General features: G+C 57.9%; 1 protein-coding gene and 1 non-coding gene across 8 annotated transcripts in view; one reads left to right on the top strand and one right to left on the bottom strand.

Annotated features, from left to right (window-relative positions):
- Window positions 1-20,869, top strand: part of GSE1 (Gse1 coiled-coil protein) — a 412,948-nt gene that overhangs the window by 329,546 nt on the left and 62,533 nt on the right. The gene's annotated exons all lie outside the window — the stretch shown is intronic.
- LOC123806219 lies at window positions 7,506-7,607 on the bottom strand. Its single transcript, XR_006783453.1, has one exon. It is a non-coding gene; the product is annotated as a U6 spliceosomal RNA (small nuclear RNA).

The raw sequence follows: 20,869 nt of genomic DNA, 5'->3' as shown, positions 1-20,869 counted from the left end.
GTTTCATTCTTGTCATGAAATCCTGAGGGCATGCATGGGGACGGGGACACAGGCTCGCCAGCTGCACAGCCCGCAGACGGGCCCTGGTCTTTGTGTGCATGCCTGTGTGTGTGCATGAGTGCGTGCCTCTGTGCGTGTGTGCATGCACACGTGCGCTCCCCCACTCATTCCCCAAGATGCCTGGCTCGTCTGGGCCCCTGGCTCCCCATTTTTGGGCAGGAGAGGGCTCCCAGTGGACCTCCCAGCTGAGAACTGGCTAGCTGGGATGTGCATATGGTAAGCAGGCTGGGATGCTGGCTGCCACCGAGATGAACACCTGCAAAGATGAAAGCCACAGCCAAGCGTGGCATACCCTGCCTTCCCTCCACGCTCCCTCTAATGCCCTAATTATGCCGTGTTTGTTTCAGTAATTTACACTCTCTGGGTACTGATCCATCAATAATGAATGTATTACCTGTCTCCGGGTAAGGTTTGGGAGATCCAGGACGCTGCTTTGAAAACGTCTGTAGAGCAGGATGATCGGGGAGGCAGAACCCCCCCGCCCCCCCACAGTCCTTTTCTCTCCAAACGCTCGTTCTTTCTCAGATGGCAGTGCATTTGGCAAAAGCTGACTGAGGCTGGTTCTTGGTACTGCTTTTCCATTCCCCCTTCGTTTTGTGCCATTTTAATATTTAAAGCCATCATTGGTCTGAGCAATAAAATTCTTTCAAATCAAATTTTATCCTCCAATCTCATGCTCTGGCTTCCCCCTCTGGCTGGGGGCAGCGCTGGCTGAGCGGGGGTGGGGGGTGGGGGTGGTTTCTTTCTGTCTGAACGAAGCTCGAGTCAGTGTGGAGGCTGCCTCACCTCCCCCCCGCCCGCCCAGCTCCAGTCCAACACGCGCCCCAGGCCCGCGTGGAAGTAAAGAGTGGGGTGCACGCGATCTGGCCGTCACCAGTGACAGACCCCTCGCCACGGTGGACCAGGAAGTGCTCTAGGGCCAAGTCCTGTTGTGCGGGGCTGGGTCCTCTTCCCTCCCTGTTGCCCATGGGAACAAAAATGTGCCAGGGCATTTTTTTGGAGGTGTGGTGGGGGGAGGAAGGATGAACTGCGAGTGGTTTGACAGGAGGGAGGGGGGACAGCCATGCAGCCTCCACCTGCTGTGGTCTCAGGAGGACAGGACCATAGAATGCTCGGCCTGCAGTGGGCCACCTTCTGCAGCTTGGCTTGCCGAGCCTGGGTGACACTGATATCCTAGGACCTGGAGGTCTCTGCCCGTTGGTCCCCAGGGGCCGCAGAGGCCAGAGGCCTGTCCAGGAGGCTCTGCACTCCACCCTGGCTCTCGAAAGGGCCTGACTCGCCTCGCCTGGGGCTTTTCTTTTCCCTTTCCTCTTTTTTGGGGGCCCTCCTGCGTGGCGGCCAAGGTGGCATCTTCAGGACTCCCAGGGATGGAACCCAAAGCTGGGGGACACATGCCAGGAGATGCAGTTGGGGACACCAAGGAGGTCAGGATTGCAGGATTCTCCACGGTGTTGGCGGCAGGTTCTGCAGTCTCTTGCTTTGGCACATGGTTAGTTCGGGGGCGTTTTTCTGCCCAGCTGTATCTTTATTTGGGGTTGGACGGAAGGCAGTTTTCCTGCCTTGTTCCAAGCCAAGTCTGGCATCAGGAGAGTGAGCGTATCCTGGCTCTGAGGCTTGCCTCCTGTGTGGCCGTGGGCAAGTCACCTTCCCCTCTCCAGGCCTCAGGTGCCTCGTCTGCAAGCTGGAGGTGATGACAGCTGTCCTTCCCGAGCACTCCCCGCTGGGCACCGAGCCAGGCCCCAGCTACTGCCTTGCTGGCACAGGGGTGTGATGCGGTGCTGCACGAAGGAGCACTGGACTCAGAGCTCGCCTGCTCGGGGTCACTCCTGGCACTGCCACTTACTGGCTGTGTGACCTGGGGCAAGTTACTTGGCCTCTTTGTGCCTCAGGTGCCTTGCCTGTAATTGGGGGTCAAAGAAGAACCTAGCTCACGGTGGGAGTTGGCTTTGCAGGGATTAAACATAAAGTGCCTAGAACAGTAGATAGCCATACTATCAATAACAAAGTTTCCATCCATTGCCAATGAGGTAAAACATTGGTGGTACCCATTTTACAGATGAGGAAGCTGAGGCTTACCAGAGGTGCGAGTTTGTTTCAAGTCAGGTGATGAGAAAGGGGCCGGTTTCCTGGGCCTGCCGTAACAAAGTACCACAAACTGCATGGCTTAAAAAACAAGTGCAGTGTATCCCCTCCGGGCAGGAGTGCAGCGACAAGGTGGCCCTCAGAGGGGCTGGTTTCTCCTGAGGGCCATGAGGGAAGTGTCTGTTCAGGCCTTGCGCCCTGGCATGCCAACGGCCGCCTTCTGTTTCTCTCTTTATAAGGACCTCCCTCTCTGCGTGCCTGTGCCCGATTTCTTAAAGTAATGACCCAGTCATGTGGGATTTAGGCCCACCCTACTCCAGTCTGATCTCATCTGAACTGATTAATTACATCTGCAAGAACCCTAGTCCTAAATGAGGTCACATTCAAGGTCCTGGGGGTTAGGACTTACCATTCAGTCCTTTGCCTTAAGCCAAGAGGTCCCTCCAGCTCTGCAGTGTAAAGAGGTCCTGGGCTTGGTGGGCTCCAGCCAAGGACAGGTTTCCAGGGAGAGGGAAGGCCTTCCCCCCAGGCCGCTGTCCTGCCCTCTCCTTTCTGTGGTCTCGCCCACCCCCCCGGTGGGCTCTACTCCAGCTGGCCCTGGGGCGTGTTCTCCCGGAGACCCCCTCCCTCTGGGAGGAGCCGCACTGGCCATCCCACCACCAGGCTGCGTGGCCAAGAGTCACAGCTGCTCCCCAAAGGCGCTCCAGGTCCCACGGGGCTCTGACTTCGTGCCCACCATTCCCAGTTTCATGGACGAGCAGCACCCCCACTACCCAGCTCTGAGACCAGTGCACGCACCGTGCACACTGCACGCACAGTGGTGGCCACACACCTGTGAAGGGCCCACTTTTCCCCTAGAAAAAGGAAGCTTAAGGCGTCTGCCCCCTCCTCTCTTCTGTGCAGATGGGCCATTCGTGTCCCGGGCCCTCCTGAAGCCTCCAGCCCCACGTCACTCTCCTGCCTGGGGTGGGCGTGGGGGAGCACAGTAGCTAACTTCTTAATTTTAAATAATTCTAGTAAGCAGCAAGGGAGAAATAAGTGCCTACAGCTGCCCAGGGCCTGGATCTGGCTGGGTTTGATGGAGCTGCCTCAGTTCAGAGCGTGGGTTGGTGGAAGTCTATCTCCCTGGGCTCGCGCCACCCCTCTGGGGCCTGGAATCGGGAGGGCGCCTCCGCCGCTTACTGCCTGAGGACAGAACTAGGGTGGCCCTTGGCCCGGGCAGGGGTCACAGGCTGCTGGTCACAGTCTGGATGCTCTGGTGGGAGGATTAAACCCCACTCCCGTGGGTAGCTGGAGGGCCCAGCTGCAAAACTGAAAAAATAAATAAATAAATAAATAAATAAAGAGCGGGCTGGAGAAATAAAGGGGAAAACAGCGATGCGGAGCCCCAATTGCTAGCAGATGGTGCTAGTATTAGGAAAATGAAAATACATGCAGTAAATTTGCTGTTTGCCAGTGTTAATTTCTTATCCCAAGGTAGAGCCTCCCCCCTGGCCCTGGCCACGCCATCTGCATGTTCATAAAACACATCGCAGCAGGATGGGTTGGGTAGCAGTGTGCACGTGGGGCCCCGGGTGGTCGGGCTCCACGGGGGCTGGGCAGGGGCACAGATGCACCTGCTGGGGTCCTGGGGGCCAGCCTGCGTGCCCCCCACCTTCCCTGGGCCCCGGGTGTGGTGGGGGCTTCTTAGGTCAGGCCCCTTGTTGGTCTTGCCCCATTGTTGGTTGGAAGGGTGGCAGTTAGGACCAGAGAAAGGTCTCCCACCCCTGCCAAGGTGTCCCCAAGGAGTCATTACTGCCAGGCGGGTGATACTTGATCTGGGCTGGTGGTCCCCATCTTCCCCACCCATACCTTCCTGAACTCTCCCTCGAGTCCCCTCCCCGAGACTGTTTCATGTACAGCAAGTAAAGAGTTAAGGGTTTGCAGGACAGGCAGCTCGGGCCCTGCCTCAGCCACTGGCCCTGCTGGACAGGTTGTTCCGTGTTCTAGTGTCATCCCTGTAGCTGCCCCTCTATAACCCGCCACCCTCGGTCTGCCTGGCTCTCTGCAGAAGAGGTGGTCCCTCTTCCCTTGCCATCTAAGCCTTTCCAGTGGCCAGGAGGTTAACTGGTGAGCCCACCCTTTTAGGGGTGGGACAGGGGCCTCCCCAGCTGCAGTTCACTGGGGTGACCCCCTCCCCAACTGGCTCCTTGCATCCCTCTTAGTGCCCCGTCAGGAGGGTACAACCACGCCAGCCCTCGAAATGTGCCCACTGAGGCTGCCAGGGAAGCAAAGAGCCCCTCCGACGCACTTTTAAGGGCGCAGTGTCCCCTATGGGGCATTGGTCCTCAGTCCAGCTGTGTTGAGGCTAGGCCTTGGAGCCACTCAGGCCCCTGGACTTGCAGGGTCACAACCCATGCCCAGTGGATGACCAGTGTCCCCCCATCATCCCGCTGCTCCCCCCTCCCTGCCATGTACTTCGGGGCCGGTGCCCCAGCCTGGGCCGCTCTGTCTGCTAATTACCAGTGTGGGAACAGCTTTATGGTCCTCCGGGGCCCTGAGAGAGCCCCCCACATCTGGTCAATTAATGCTGAATCTGTAATTCGGATGACATACAACCCCGGCCAGCTTTCCAAATGAGGCGATTAAAAGGCTCTTCCCCTCCTTCACCGAAGAACAAGCAAAACGGGGCCTTCTTTATTTCTCGGGATTGATGGGCCCTGCCCGTGACCTTTGCTAGGACAAGAAGTATTATCAGGAATACTTCTGTATTTCCCGACTCTGCAGGCTGCATAAATCTCCTATCAACTCAGGCAGGCGGGGAAATCTGTCGCCGCTGTTATTAATACGAGCACTTTGCTGGAGGAAGGCAGGCCGTTGTCAGGGGGGCTCGGGGAGGGGCCAGGAGGGCCCGTGCCACTCGGCCCACATTCACCTAAGAAGAGGTGCAGTTGTCCTGACCTCCAGGGCCACTGACTTCCCGCTCCCCCAGTACTCCTGGGGTACCCTGCCTCCCCTGTCCTCCCTCCTCCTCCCTGCTCCCACCCTCCTCGCCAGAACCTAGAGAGCGGTGTACCCCAGATGTCTCATCTCAGGGTTAGGGGCTGGGTGGCTGCCAGTGCCTGCCCTGAGGGCCTGAGACCCAGGGTGCCGACCTGTGCCTCCTGGGGTGGCTTTAGGTCAGGCAATGCCCTGTTCATCTGTGGCAGGATGGGTTGGGCCCGTGTCTGCCCCCACTGCACTGCAGACCCGATTATGAGGCTGAACTGGGCGCAGTTCAGCTGGGTGCAAAAGCGAGGGCTGTGGGCTGGATGCCTGGCTCCGGGTGCGGGCCCCGGGCTGGGCGGGGCGTAGGCAATGCTGGCAGAGCTGTAGGGGAGCCTGGCCAGAGCCTGGTGTGTTTGAGCTTCCCCGGCTCCTCGGGGTGGGGGGAGGGTCCCTGCTATTTGTTCTCCAGTTCTCCTCGGGAATAACACTTATGAGGCATTGTGTGTGAGTGTGTGAATGGGTGTGTGAGTGACAGTGTGTGAGTGTAAGAGATTGTGAGTGACAATATGTGCATGTCAGAGTGTGTGTGTGGTTGTCAGTGTATGAGTGACAGGAAGTGTGTGTGGTTAGTGTGTGAGTGATGGGGTGTATGTGTGTGGTTGTGAGTGTGTGAGTGAGTGACAGTGTGTTTGTGGTTGTCAGTGTCTGAGTGAGTGAGGGGGGGTGTTTGTGGTTGTCAGTGTCTGAGTGATGGGGAGTGTGTGTGTGGTTGTGTGAGTGAGTGACAGGGAGTGTGTGTGTGTGTGTGTGGTTGTCAGTGTGAGTGACAGGGAGTGTGTGTGGTTGTCAGTGTGTGAGTGAGTGACGGGGTGTGTGTGTGGGGTTGTCAGTGTCTGAGTGATGGAGAGCATGTGTGTGTGGGGGTTGACAGTATGTGAGTGACAGGGAGTGTGTGTGTGTGAGTGTGTGAGTGACGGGGTGTGCGTGTGGTTGTCAGTGTGTGAGTGAGTGAGTGAGTGACAGTGTGTGTGTGGTTGTCAATGTGTGAGTGAGTGATGGGTGTGTGTGTGTATTTGTCAGTGTGTGAGTGAATGACGGGGGTGTGTGTGTGTGTGTCAGTGTGAGTGACGGGGGTGTGTGTGTGGTTGTCAGTGTGTGAGTGAATGACGGGGGTGTGTGTGTGTGTGTCAGTGTGAGTGACGGGGGTGTGTGTGTGGTTGTCAGTGTGTGAGTAAATGACGGGGGTGTGTGTGTGTGTGTCAGTGTGAGTGACGGGGGTGTGTATGTGGTTGTCAGTGTGTGAGTGAGTGAGTGATGGGGTGTGTGTGTGTATTTGTCAGTGTGTGAGTGAGTGACGGGGTCTGTGTGTGTCAGTGTGTGAGTGAGTGAGTGACAGGGTGTGTGTCTGGTTGTCAGTGTGTGAGTGAGTGACGGGGTGTGTGTATGTGTGAGTGAGTGAGTGAGTGACAGGGTGTGGGGGGCTAGACAGCACGTGCAGGCGGAGGACAAGCACCACAGTCTGGCTCTTAGTGGGGAAAGAGGTGGCCCTCAGGGTCAGGCCAGGGTGCATGCCCTGGCCCCACCTTACCTGCCCTGTGACCCTCAGCATCTCACTTTGCCTCTTGGAACATGTTTTCCGGGCTGTAAAATGGGGACACTGCTGTCCCCGAGGGTCCGAGGGGGATAAATGGGATAAGACTGTACTCACTGCATGGCCTGGCAGTGGGGGACCTGAGATGGCATTCTTGGGGGAAAGGACAGGCTCGCAGAAGTGGACTGAGGACAGTGGGAGGCTGGGTGCCCTTTGGGGGGTAGTAGGGGAGCTTTAGCCGGGACTGTGGGAAAGCCCCTTTGTCCTGGTGTTGGAGACCGGAGCCAGGTCACACCCTGTGTTGCAGGGGCCACTGGAGACCGAGTTGGAGAAGGGGCCCGGCCGCCTGCCCTTCCCTCATCCTCCCAGCGTGCAGAGCCCCTCTGACCCCGGTGGCACGGTGGGGTCATCCTGATGATCTCTGGCAGAAGGTCTGGTGCTTCAGTCAGATCTCAGGAGAGTGCCCGATCCCAAAGTGCAGGGCCCTGAGCTGCTTCATTTCAGGGAATTTCATTGTTTGGCCAGAGTTTCCCCCCAACTTGCTATGCACCCCCACCCGCACCCTCGCACAGACAGTGGGGCTGAGGGCCCTGACTCCGGAGGGGACGGGAGAGGGTGGCCGGTGCGGAGGGTGAGCGGGTTGGGAGCATTGGGAGGGCCCCCATTCTCCCCTGGTTCCCGAGGACCGCCCCCTGGCTGCTGCTTTTTTTTTCTAAAAGGAACTCGTATACGCATATCACGGTCACTTGGTGTTGGAAATGTAACTGATTCCTGAGAGAGTCTTGGTCTCTCTGGGAAACTGTACAGAAATACGGAACGCCTCACGAATTTGTGTGCCATCCTTGCGCAGGGGCCGTGCTGATCTCTGTTGTTTCAGTTTTAGTCTCTGTGCTGCCCAGGCGAGCACTGGCATCTTTATAAGGGGAGCCGTCCTCTCCTCTGGTGGCTTCACCGGCACTGGATCGGGGTGTGGGGGGCCCTGGACCTCAAAGTGCCGTGGGGTGGGCCGCCAGTGGTGGGAAGGGCCTCCGCACTGGGCTGGGCAGGAGCTGTGCGCCCTGGGCCGTGGGCACGGAGGTGGGCACGGGGCTGCTGCGGCCCACGCCTCCCGGTGATGCCCCGGGACCCCGGGCGGTGGGTTGGCAGCCCTGCGGTGAGCGCTCGGCCTCCTCCAGGACTCGGTCTGCCCCTCTCCCACATCCCACTTTCTCTTCGGAGAGGCATTCCTTCAGCCACTCCTTCCCCAAGGGCACAGCCAGGCGCTGCTGTGGGTGCTCAGTAGTCTTCCCGAGCACAAAAGACAAGGATTCTGCCCTCTGAAAGTGACATCTGGTGAAACAGTTTACGATGGTGGAATGTTCTAGATCAGTGATGCCCAAAGTGGTGATTATGGAGGACTTGAAATGGGACTAGTGTGACTGCGGCTATGAAGTCTCCGTTTTATTTAATTTATTTCAATTTAGATTCATGGCACCTGTGGACAGTGCCATTTTAGTGGGCAGAACAGTCGGGCAGGCGCCGGCTTCCTCCTTTCCTGACCCCACACTGCGCCGCGGGGACCTGCGTGTGTGTCTTGGGGAGCTTGGCTCCACCCTCGACGGGAGGAGCATTTCTGGCCGCACCCCCTCCTCTGCTTAAACATAGCAGATTCTATGTGGAAACAATGTTACCTCACCAGAACACAGCTCCTTGAGGGCGGGGCCTTCTTTTCTCTTGGTTTGTATGTTTCCCTTGCAGCCCAGGGCTTGGCCCTTCGGAGGCTGCGCAGGTATCTGCTGCACGCATGCGTGCTTGCATTCTGACAGTCCCAGCTCTGCCAGTTGCCAGCTGTGTGACCTTGGGCAAGTGTCTCAACCTCTTCAGCCTCAGTGGGTGAGAATAGCAACGGCACCACCTCACAGGGTTGTAAGGGGGCTTAGGCCTGGGATGCCCAAAGATGTGGAGTCGGGCGTGCTCCGTGAGTTTCTGCTGGGAGCAACGGGAGCCGTGCAAGTGGCGGTGCCTGGGCGTCTCTACAGGCCTCCTCTCTCCAGGCTGCTCCCTCCTGCTCCCTGCTCTGCTCAGCCGGCTGGGGAAGACCGGGATTGCATTTGCATGTGCATGTGAACGAGTGTCCCCTCAACTTGAGAGTTGCAAGGAAATGGAGCAGTCATCATCACTTGTCCCTTTGGAAACAGCCCATAGACCCTACCAAGTGACCTGGCTGGGGTCACACAGCTACTTGGTCCATTGTGGAGCTGGGACTGATAGGATCAGTGGGATTTGGTGTCCCAAATCCCTGTCCAGTGGGTCATTGTTGCTGGCTGTCACCTACTTAAACAGCCCTGTCCTCGCTGCACAGCTCTGCCAACAGCCGCCTGCCCAGGAGTTGCTCACTCTGGAGCACCCTGCTGGAGGGACAGGCTCAGGGACAGCCAGAAACACCTTGCCCTGCCCTCTCCAGCAAGGAAGCTGCCCTGGCAGGCAGGGTTGGCCTGGCCTGGCCCTCTCCAGCCCTGCAGACTCTCAGCAAGGCCACCTGTGCCAAGTAACTTAGCTTCACGGAGCCTCAGTTTCGTAATCTGTGAAATGGGGCCACTGCTGCTGCGCCTCAGAGGTGGTGATAAGAGAGAGAAATTCCTTGCGGTGGCAGCGTGAGACGAGGCCCGGTGCTGTGGGGAACCTTGGGAAAGGCACAGCCCTAGAGGACCTTGAATGGATTGCCCGGTCCCCTTCCCCTGACTCCCCAGCCACCGCTCAGGGTCCTGGAGTGTGGCTGCCCATGGCCTTGGTACTTGGAGGCACAAGGTCGAGCTTGGCCTCTCAAGTCACCCTAGGGGGCTTCCCAACAGGGCCTAGTGACGTGTGTGCTCCTGCAGCCCCTGCCGGGCCACTTGCCTTGATTCTGCCCGTCCCAGAAGCCTCGCGTCATCATACGGGCAGCCCGGTGGCCTGAGGGGGGAGGCACGTTCCCACAGCCAGATCGCCTCCTGCCCTCTCTCCCGCATCCCCTTCCCCTCCATTCCCTCTCCTTCCTGCTCCCCATCCTTCCTGCCCCCACAGCCAAGCCCCTTAGCCTCCCCTCCCTCAGGCCCCTCTGCTCCCCCCTCCCCTGCCCTGTGCCAGCTCCCGCCTGTGTGAATGTCTAATCTCCAATTTTATTTGCTGGGCTCTAGTCCATTTGCATAATCCACATAGTCACCCTGGTTTTAATTGCCCACAACTCTGCAGAAAGATCATGTGGTTAAGTGGTAAATCATAATTAGATAAATAATTGGTTTGGCCACAGCAAGCTGCTTTTGTTACACCTGCCATCTGCTGGACCCGTTTTTTCTTCTGGCCAGAACAATGCGGTTCTGATGACAGGGCATGCTGCTTCTCTCTGATGGGGGGGGCGGGGGGCGGGAGACGGGGGAGGGGCTGGGCGGAGGGGGTTTGAATGGAGGGGCTCGGAAGCAGGGCCTGGAAGATTGCCCGGTCGCTGGGGTCCCGCCTGGCCTGCTTGTGTGCGTCTCTCCCCCTCCCCCTCCCTCTTTCCCCACCCCTCTCTCTGAGCAGGGCGCACTGCACATCCACCATTCATTACCCGGCTTGGTTAATGCATCAGAGTGGCAAATTTGACTCCGTTGCAGAAAAGGGCGGGAGGAGAGGAACCTAGGGGCGGAAGCGAGCAGCAGGGGCCACCCTGGACCTGGCCGGCCTGTGGTCTGCCCAGCGGCCCTGTCGGCCAGGGCAGGAGGCCTGCTGTGGAGGGCCTGGGCCCAAACCCAGAGACTGCGGGGCAGGTGGGCAGAGGTTAGAACCTTCAGAATTCCCTGCCCACCACAGTCACCTTCTCCATCTGCTCTTCACTGGAGGGGCCTTCATTATCCACGTTCCGGGCCCCATCTGTGAGCCCAGGAGTCTCCGGGGGGCCTGGGGATCCTAGGCTGGCCCGGTTGCCTGGCTAGGGCCTTCTGCAGGGGCCGACTGCCGTTCACGTTGCTCTTCCCCTGGGCCTCAGTCCCCCCGGAACTGCTTTGGACTGCCCTGGTTCACTCACTCCCATGTGCGTTCATTCAGTCACTCAGCAAACTCGAGGTGAGCATGTTCCTATGTGAGTGTGAGCTCTAGACTTCATCCCTGGGAGTCAGACCTCGCTGTGTGACTTGAGCAGGCTTCGTGACCTCTCAGAGCCTGCTACTTCACCTGTAAAGCAGGGACTGGAACTGTCCCTGCCTTGTGGACTTGTTGGGTCATCAAAGGACAAGATATGGATAAAGTCCATCTGGTAACCCTGCACTGAACATAAGCTCAGTACCGGTGCTCGGTGGTGGGGAAGCAGAGATGGCTGAGTATGGGGGTGGGGCCATGCTGCCCCCCCTCCCCCCCGTCCCATTCACGGATGCCTGTGAGGCTGTGCGGAGCTCAGTAACGGAGGAGGCACCCAGTGTGGTGGGAACATCCCCCGAAGGAGGGGGTGTTGGAAGGGAACCCAGGTGCTCTGGAGAGGAAAGGCAGGGGACCGCCCAGACGGGAGGGACATCCCTGACTCCAGAGCATCTGTGTTTCTTCTCTGGACAGACAGGCCCCTGCGGCCCCTCCCCAGACAGCACTGTCCCCGGAAGGCCGGGCTGACCTGGTCTACTGGGTCGCATCTGTGGAAACCTGGGAAGTACTTTTTCTCTTTGGTGGCTCCACTTCTCCTTGTTCGCCTGACAAAAGGCAGCCTGAGTGCTCAAGGCCTCCTTGCTGGACCTGGACAGGGACCTCGCTGGGGAGGGAGGGATGGGTCCTCCTGCCCGGAACCCCTGGGCCAGGTTGCCAGCCTTCGGTGTCAGAAAATACTTGTATTTTCCTCCCTGAAAACCCCAAGGCCTGTTGGGGGACTCGGAACATACCTGTGTGGCCGACACTTTGGAATGTCAGATAGTTTCTGTTTTTGTATCCATCCATCCATTCCTTACCGATCTTCCTTTCCTCCATCTCCCCGCCGTCCCTCCTCCCACCCTTCCACCCGTCACCCATCACTCCTTGTCCTCTCTCCCTCCCTCCCTCCATACTCCCTGTACTCGATCTGAAGGCAGGCACTTTTCTCTGGCAGAGACTCGGCTGTGTCTCACTCCCCAGGAGAGGGGTGCACTTGCTCCCCTGACTCCATCATGATGGTCCCCCTGAGGAGAGTGGGGGAGCCTCAGCTGCACACTTGTCACTAAGGTGGGACACGAGGCCTCACAGCAGTTTCCTAGCAGGAGCCCCTCAGCCTTCTGCGATGCTTTCTAGACTGCAGCTTTCCTGGAGGCCCCCTTGGCGGGGGGTGGGGGGGGCTGGGGGTGTGACGCACTGGAGCCACTGCTCCAGGTTCTTCCCAAAACCCCGACCTCAGATCCTCGGCCTGGCTCCTTCGTGAGCCCCCCCACGTGTGTCGCTCAGACTGAGCATCTCAGCCGCCGGCTCAGACAGCATGGTCATTGTTACGTCCTGTTGGGTTGGCCAAAAGTCCGTTTAGTTTTCGCCATAAAATAGTAAAATAAAAGACACGTATTTTAGTTCCACCGAAACTTTATTGATGTGGATATTTTGAGTATGTTGGCTCTCTCCTGCTATTGGCTTCCAGGGGGTAGAGCCTACAGGTGCTGCTGACATCTCCCAGTGCATCAGGCAGCCCTGCAGCAAAGAATTATCTGGCCAAAGTGTCAGTAGTACCAGGAAACTTCACAAACCACTTCTGACACGTTTGATCAGTCACAGCACCTTCTCCATACACTTCAGAAATCTTTTCTTTTTGAGTTTCAGTTGTGTTTTTACCTTTCTGGAAATAATAAAGCATAGTATGTCAAAAATGTATATATTCTTCCATCTTCAATATTAAAATGGCTGCACAAAAATTCACCAATTTTCATAAGGTTTTTTAAATGCACGTTGATATGACAGCTGTCACAATACAATCTAACAAAATTATTTCAAATGAAGCTAAAGACAGCTAAGCACTGCTAGAGCCATGGCGGAAAAAAGCTACACCAACTTTCTGACCAGCCCACTAGGTCTGTGCTCTCCAGTACAGCAGCCACTGGCCACCTGTGGCTATTTCAATTTAATTATTTAATTTTAAATTGATTAAACTTAAAATTTAAAGTCCAGTGCTTGGTCTCACTGACCACGTCTGAGGTGCTCAGCAGCCGCACGTGCCTGGTGGCAGCCGTGGGGGGGTGGCTCAGACGGAGCACGTCGGCTGTGGCAGGAGGCTGTCGGGCAGTACTGCGCTGAGCACCCGTTCACGCAGACCCTCGAATAACGAGACGGGCCATCCTCTGCGTTCCACTCTCAGGCATACCCTCCCGGGCTCCCCGCGCCGGGAAGGGAGGGCTGAGCTGGACATCGGGTTTGAGTTTTCTTCTTGTCCATGGGGCTGTGTGACTTCAGTCGCTCCATCTCTGTGGGCTGCAGAGGTCAGCCTGGGAAGCCTTTGGAAGAGGGGTGTCTTGCTGTCCTTGGGAATGGAGGGCAGAAAAGTGCAACGGGGGCCCAAGCAGGCCTGCCGTGTTCCTGGGGCTTAGAGACACGCGCTTGTTGGAACACGAGACGTACCAGCAGCTGGTGCGCCGGGGCGTGGTTCCTCAGACCCAGACTCGGGACAGGTTCACGGAGAAAGTGTGTTTCTTCTGCCAACAACAGTCTGTGAGGAAAGATGCTTCCCCCCTCTCTCTCTCCCTCCCTCTCCCTCTCTCTCTCCCCCTGCGCTGTGTCCCATCTCATTTCCTCACTGCCTCATCTCTCAGAGGGAAGGCTGCACACCGTGGCCCAGAAGGTTCTTTGTTCAGGTTTCCTGCTCTCAGGGTCCCATGTGCTGGCTTGTCAGCGCCAGGCCTAGACTGGCGACTCCCAGCTGCACAGCGCTGCTCTGGGGGGCTGCTCCCACCCTGCCTCGCTGGCCCTGTCCACTGTAAACCATGGGAGCCTGGCCAGCCCCGTCAGCAGGAGCTGCTCTCCCAGCAGCGACCCCCGCCCCCGCCCCCCGCAGTGGGACCTGGCTGGCTGTGCTCTGCGTCCTACCTCCAGGCAATAAACATTAAAAAGATCAAAGCTAATTGTGATCTTTCAGGAATTGCCAGGATAATCCATAACATGCTGAAGAAAGCCCAGCGCTCCAGATAGCTTCATGGGACACCGAGTCCCCCTCACGTGGACCCGGGCCCCCTCAGCCACCTCAGAGAGCCACTGCACAGGCGAGGGCAGTGTGTGCGTCCCGACAGCAGGCAGGGAAGGGGCGCCTGGGCGTCCCACCGGTGGGATGCTCCGGGCCGGGGCACTCTGGGGAGAGGGGTGGCTTGGCTGGTCCTGCTTTGGAGACCCGCTCTCCCAAAATGCCCTCCAGGTGGCCCGTCTGAGTGTGTCGTGCCCAAGTGAGCCACCATGGAGTGAGACCTGCCAGAGCAGCCCCGCGCTGCCTGTCCACACGGACAAAGCCGCGGTGCTGATTGGGGTAACCTGGTGGTGGGTGGTGCCTCCGGCCCCTCCCACCCCTCCCTCCTCCTCCTCCCCTAATTATTTTCCTCGGATGTTGTGAATTAAATCTTCCAGCAACCACAGGGGACATCTCCGGGTGAGGCCCGCTCACATCTCTGTGCGCCGATAGAAGATGTTAAATGAATAACGTTGACTTACACTGGGGACCCAATTCTCTCTGAATATAATTCCCCTCAAGTTAGCGGGAGCTTCCTGAAGAAACCGTAAAACAATAAACACGTCTCCATCAGAGGGTGGTAATGTTGCCATGAACTCTTTGGGGGAGAGAGACGGGGAAGAAATAAATTAAAATTAATTTTTAAAAGAGGATCATGCCACCAGTCAGATGACAAAGCAAGCTGGTATAATGGGGACAGGGGAGCTCGAGGCCCCACTCAGTGGGGGTGGAGCCCCCTGTTGTGCGTAGGTCCCTGGGCTCCAGCCCAGCCTCCCCGCAAGTTAGACGTGGGTGATGGGCACGGTGGGGGCGACACCTGACAATCTGACCAGGTGCTTCTTGTGGAAGTGAACTTTGGGGAGCCGTGGATTCACAAAAAAAAGCAGTGGGGTGAGCCTTGAGAAGGGGCCTCCTGTCCCCAACCTAACCTGGCCAACTGGGATGACGGGCTCCAGCATTTCCCTTCTGTGCCTGCCCCCTCCATCTGAGGAAGTGCCAGAAGTGGGCGGAGGCAGCTGGAGGAATTGGAGCTATACTGCACAGGCTCCGCCCCCTTCTTCCTCCTCCTCTTCCTCCAAGATTCCAGCCCACTCTGACCATCTGTGATGCTTACAGGCTTGTCACCTGTAAGAAAGGTGAGCTTGTCACCCCAGCCCCTGGGCAGGGCTCCGAGGCTGTCCTCTCTGTACGATGGGAAGGTGGCGGTCCCTCCTGTGATAGTGGTCTGGCTGCAAGGTACCCCTGCAGGCACATCTGGCTCTGTGACCGCCCCTCGCTCCCTGTGTCCTAGGAGGGCGCCAGGTGTGTTCTAAGCGTGTCCTGCCACAGCTCTGCAGCCACCAGGGAGTTGCGGGGTCACCTCAAAAGAACATGGCTTCCAGCAGGGCCTGCTGTTAGTGCCACCTCCACCTCGGATTATTAACAGTGGTGCTCGCAGACAGGGTCAGGCAGCATGGGGACTTTCCCAAGGTCATGAAGCAATTTGCCGGCTGAGCCAGGAATAGAACTCCTGAGCTGGGCTGTGCTAACCCTGGGCTCAAATTGCTAGCCAGGCAGGTCTGTGCTGGGAGGGAGGGAGCTGGAGTCCTCCACTATGTGGGCCAAGGGGAGGGGCGGGGAGCTGTCATCCCGAGTTGTAGGTGAAGGCCAGCCCTGAGCTTTCTCCAGTGTCACTGTCGTTGCCGGGAGAGGAGCTGGTGTGGGACTCTGGGCGAGAGGCTGGTGTTGCGTGGGGCCTGTGGGCCGAGCTGGGGGCTGCCAGGGCTCTGTGGTGAGCCTGCCTGTGGGTTGCTTTTAAGACCATCAGGGAGTGGTTAAAACGAAACGAAACCCCGGCATTTGTTTTCCTGGTGACTCCTTGCAGAATACTCTCGCTGCTCTTAGGGGGAGGGATTGGTGTGATGTCGCAGATGTAGGACTCCGCGAGGACCCATGGAAAAACATCCACTCTGCTCAGCTCTGGAAAGGCGCTGAACATTCTACAGAGAGAGGGCTCTGCGCCTACGTGCCAGGGGTTCCTGCACTGTTTTCGGCTGGGTTTACTTGGGGGGTAGGGGGATGCTGGCACACTTGTCGCTGATGAGAGTTTGTGTCTTTACAGGGGCTTCTTAATTTCATTTTGATCAATTCAGCAAACCTTTAAGGGCATGTGGAGGTCTAGGAATAAGCAAGGCTTGTATTCTCTGCACCAGTGGCTGGGCCTTCAGAGAGTAAAGAATGCTCAAGTCACCCCCCCCCCCCGCCCCGCCCCACCCAGAGGAAGGGGAAGGCCAACTCCCATTAGCAGGGTTACAGCCACAGAGCCATATACCTGGGAAATCTGGGAAGGCTACCTGGAGGAGACCGGAATTTAAGCCAGGGCCTGAGTGGGAGGAGGTATATGCAGCAAACGAAGGTTTGGGAAGAGCTGGGGAGGGTGCACCTGGCATTAGGTATAGCCTGGACAGGGATAAGGAGGGACGCTCTTGATCTGAATTAACCTGCAAGGGAGGGTGGGAGGACACAGCAGGGACGGGGAAGTGTGGTGGTGGCCCTGTACGGCCAAAGAGACCACCAGATGCTTCTAGAAGGGCCTATGTGGGGGAGGTTAGGAACATGGGATGGCACCTGTTGGTGTGCCTCAGTGGGTTGGGCATCATTCCACAAACCAAAATGTCGCCAGTTCGATCCCCGGGCAAGGCACATGCCTGGGCTGTGGGTTTGGCCCCCAGTCAGGGCACACGCGGAAAGCAGCGATCATTGTTTCTCTCTCACGTCCATGTTTCTCTCCCTCTCTCTCCCTCCCATCCCTTCTCTCTGAAATCAAAAAGAAAATTAAAAAAGAGAAAGAGGAAGCATAAGGGCAGCTGGTGCAAGCTGTGACAGGAAAGGCGGGAGTGTAAGGGCCGGAGGGTCCCAGAGGAAAACTTAGAGCAGGAGAGGCGCCATCCCTGTAGGCACGGAGGGGCGGGAGGGCGCCGCTGCTGGTGTCTGCCAGGTGTTGCTGACCTGAGTCAGACGAGCAGAGGAGGAGATGGGGGGGCACTGCAGACCTTTGGGATACCGTCACAGTGGGATGCCACTGCCCTGGGCCTGGCAGTAGACGCTGGGCCTGCAGGGGGGCCTGTGTGGCAGGCAGGAGGCTGGAGCTAGCAGGAGCTCACCTGCCACCCTGGGGAGGTGGTGTCTCCGGGTGGGGGCTCATAGGGGCTCATGGGGGCTCATGGGGGCTCAGCAGACTGAGGTGGGAAGGGCCCCGCAGCAGAGAAAGCAAAGGCAAACAGGCAGAAATTGGCAGGGGGGATGCACCATATAGCAGCACCTCCATTCTGACCTTCAACTTGGGGCCCTGCAGACACCAGAGGATGTTAAGGCAGCCAGCCAAAACCTCAACACCCAGTACTTCCAACAGTGAAAATGATGCTTTTAATGTAATTCTCTCTCCTTGCTTATTTCCATTTATGAGACCAAGCTCTAAAGACTTAAATACAGTAAGAACCGGAGTGAGTGGCCCCTTGCAGCCCACGGGAGCCGGAGGGGACCAGGCCCTCTTGTCCCAGGGCCCTCCTGCTGGCGTGGCAGCGGGGCCGAGGCCAGGTGAGGGCTGGTCCTCTGCTCACACCGAGGCTTGTTTGTCTGTGTGTGTTGCTCGTCTAGTGGACAATCCATAAAGGCACCTAGGATTTGATGGTCCAAGCGACAGTTTGGGACTTTAAATTTTTCATTTTAACGATTATTTATTTATTTGTTTTGGGGGGGGGCAGAGAAAGAGAAGGAGAGAAACATCCATGTGCAGTTGCCCCTTGTGTGCTTCCCACTGGGGACCCAACCAGCCACCCAGGCACGTGCCCTGACTGGGAATCGAACTGGCAACCCCTTGGTTTGCAGGCCAGTGCCCAACCCACTGAGCCACACCAGCCAGAGCAGTTTGGGGTTTTAATGACAGGCTGTAGATGCTTAATCCAGAAATTTGTCAGGGTTGCAGTAAGGATGGGAGAAGGGCCCAGGAGGGAGGGGAGAGCTAGGGTGCGGCTTTGGGATGAAAGCTCCGGGGTTCGAATGCGTGGTGCACAGCAAGCACTCAGCAGACCCCTGCTGAGGCCGCAGGGCCAGGCGGGTGGCACAGGGCACCCGGGGGTGGGCTGAAGTAGGCACAAGGAGATGGGGTGGGAGCACCAGGCAGTGTGTGCAAATCACAGGCCTGTGTGTACATGGCTGCCTCGGGGCTCTTGGATTCTTAAAGAACTGTGAACGCCTTTAACCCTGCAAAGAATATTGGGGAATGGAAGCTGCCCCTTCCTGGGGACCCCTCTGAGTTCCAGTGGGTGTTAATGGACACCCACAGGCCTTGGTCAACTTGAGGTTCTAGAACATCTCCTGCTTTCGGGACTTCACCCAAGCCCTGCTCCACCCTGCTCTGTCCCAGACCTGGGGTGACCCCCTGCCCCAGGCCTCTCTGGGCACCCTCTTGGGCGTGTGGCCCATCCGCGGTGGCCAGGGCAGGGGTGCGGGTGCACTGTCCTGTGAGTTGACTGACAGACCAGGAAGGGAGGAAAAACCCTCACCCAGCACGAGGACGCCTGGTTTATTTGTATAAAGGAGGGTGCTTCCCACAGGGAACCACCCAGATCTCTGGGTCCACGGGGCGTCCGGGCTCAGAAGACGAAGAGTGCCCATTCGGTGGTAGGTGCTGTGTGGGGCTGTGGAGCCACTCTTGCCTCACCCCCTACGGAGCCACACTGGCCTCAGGTCTGGGGTCCAGCATTGGGAGGCTCCCCCCATGCCCTCAGAGGGTCCCAGCTTCCCCGTGCCACTGCCCTGCTCCCTCTGTCCCCCGGGCCTGCCTAGGTCACAGCTGGCCTATTTCCAGCCCAGCGGCCAGGTGGCAGGAGCTGCTGCAGCCCTGCTCAGAGACAGGTGTGTGCCTTTCGGTGTCACGACCTCCAGCTGCTCAGTGCTCAGAGGGGCAGGGCCTGCCCTCCCCCTGGAGCCAGAGAACTGTTGATGAGGACAAAAAAGGCCTGCAGCTTTGGTGGGTACACTGTGAACCCCCCACCTGGAGGGCCAGAGGGCAGATCTGCAGAGACTGCAGCATGTGTGTGTGTGTGTGTGTGTGTGTGTGTGTGTGAGAGAGAGAGAGGAGGCAGGGTGTGGAAAAATGCCGGGGAAGCAAACTATGCTTGAACTTGACTAGTTCCTCCGAGTGCCGCGGGGTCGAGGGTGCAGGTGCAAGGGGGTTTCCGGGGCCGCTGCCTTCAGCGGCCGCTGCTTGGGGCACCGAGGACAAGCAGAGGGTCTTCAGGTTGGATCTTTTTTTTATTAAAGATTTTATTTATTTATCTTTAGAGAGGGAAGGGAGGGAGAAAGAGAGAGAGAGAAACATCAATGTGCAGTTGCTGGGGGCCATGGCCTGCAACCCAGGCATGTGCCCTGACTGGGAATCGAACCTGTGACACTTTGGTTTACAGCCCATGCTCAATCCACTGAGCTATGCCAGCCAGGGCTAGGTTGGATCGTTTTTAAAAATTGAGGTAAAATTCATGTAACATGAAATGAACCATTTTGAAGCGACTAGTTCAGTGGCATTTAATATGTTCACAAAACGGTACAGCCGCCACCTCTGTCTTGGTCCAAAACATTTCCCTCCCCCCCCCCACCCCCCACCCAGAGCAAACCCCGTACTCATTAGTTAGCAGTCACGCCCCACTCCTCCCTCCCCGCAGCCCTTGGCGGCCACAGGTCCACTCTGGCTCTTCGCATTTGTCCATTCCGGACTTTTCTCTGGGTGGGATGATACAGTGCGTGGTCTTTGCTTGGCCCCCTCTTCCAGGTCTGTCCGTTCTGTAGCGTGGTTGGTGCTTCATGGCTTTTGACAGCTGAAGAGCACTCCGCTGCCCAGACAGACCCCGGGCTTTGAAAACCCAGGGTCAGCTGGTGGGCGTTTAGGTTGTTGCCACTTTGGGCTACAGGGTTTTAAAGGGCAGGCCTATGTTTCAGGCCTGTTTGTCCCTGTTGGACTGTGTATCAGGACTTCAGCCTTTTGAATATCTGGGGAACATTCCACTCTGTGGGGAGGCTCACATTCACTCGTGGGCGGGGGGACACAGGCAGGTGGGATCATTTTTAAGACACATCTCTGAGGAGGAAGTCTTGGCTGAATGCTGTCAAGGTTCAACTAAAGACAGAAGCAAGGGCCCTGCTGGGCCCTTCCCTTTGGCTTTCCTGCCCTCTGTCCACACAGGCCTGCCTGCAGGCGGCCAGCAGGTGGGACCCAGAAGCCAGAACGGGGTTGGGTTCAGGTTAGCGCTGGCAGGATTCTGGAAGTGTGTGTGACCCCTGAAGGGGAGAAGAGGCCATTCCTGGGAGGGGGAGAGAGGGAGAGAGCACGTGTGCATGCCCGTCCAACGCCGCCTCGTCCCAGGCCCTGACGGACGCCGGGGCTGACGCGGTCTGGCCGGCCTCCCTGCCCAAGAGGGGGCAGGGAGAGAATGTGTGGCGCGGACCAGCGCATCCTCATAAGCCTTTTTTATTCGCTGCTGCCCATCTGTACAGTTCGTGATCACACCAAACAGAAGTCGTTCTGTTGAGCTCCAACTGTGTCCCAGGCACTGTGCAAGGCTCCTCCTACTCTGTGGCACCGTGCATGGTCCTCGAGACAGCGGGCGAGGGGCTGTGCTGCTCACACCGAGACGCCTGGCAAAGTTGGCGCATAGCGAGGCGGTGGTCACGCAGGCTCGGCCCAGGTGCCCGACCTTACGCTCTCCCCCCGCCCACACTCACAGCAAACGCGGTGTGTGCTCTTGGAAGCCGTGCTTTAAATCCGCTTTTCCGGAAGGTCGCTGAGTGAGGGCAGCACCAGATGCCCAGGTAGCGTTGTCTAGGACGAGGTGGTGAGAAAGCCCGCTGAGGGTGTGGAAGTAGTTAAGTGGCTGGAGAGGGAGTGCTGTAGGGAGGGGAGTGAGATGAAACTGAAAGACAGTTTCATAGCTGATCTTGGCCTTGACCGCCAAGCCAGGGCAGCCTGGCCCAGGAGTCAGACCGCACTGCTG

Source organism: Phyllostomus hastatus, unplaced genomic scaffold, assembly GCF_019186645.2.
Source record: "Phyllostomus hastatus isolate PE091 unplaced genomic scaffold, TTU_PhHast_1.1 phas_scaffold_345, whole genome shotgun sequence".
In the NCBI taxonomy this organism is placed as follows: domain Eukaryota; kingdom Metazoa; phylum Chordata; class Mammalia; order Chiroptera; family Phyllostomidae; genus Phyllostomus; species Phyllostomus hastatus.
This window is presented reverse-complemented; position numbering and strand designations above follow the sequence as displayed.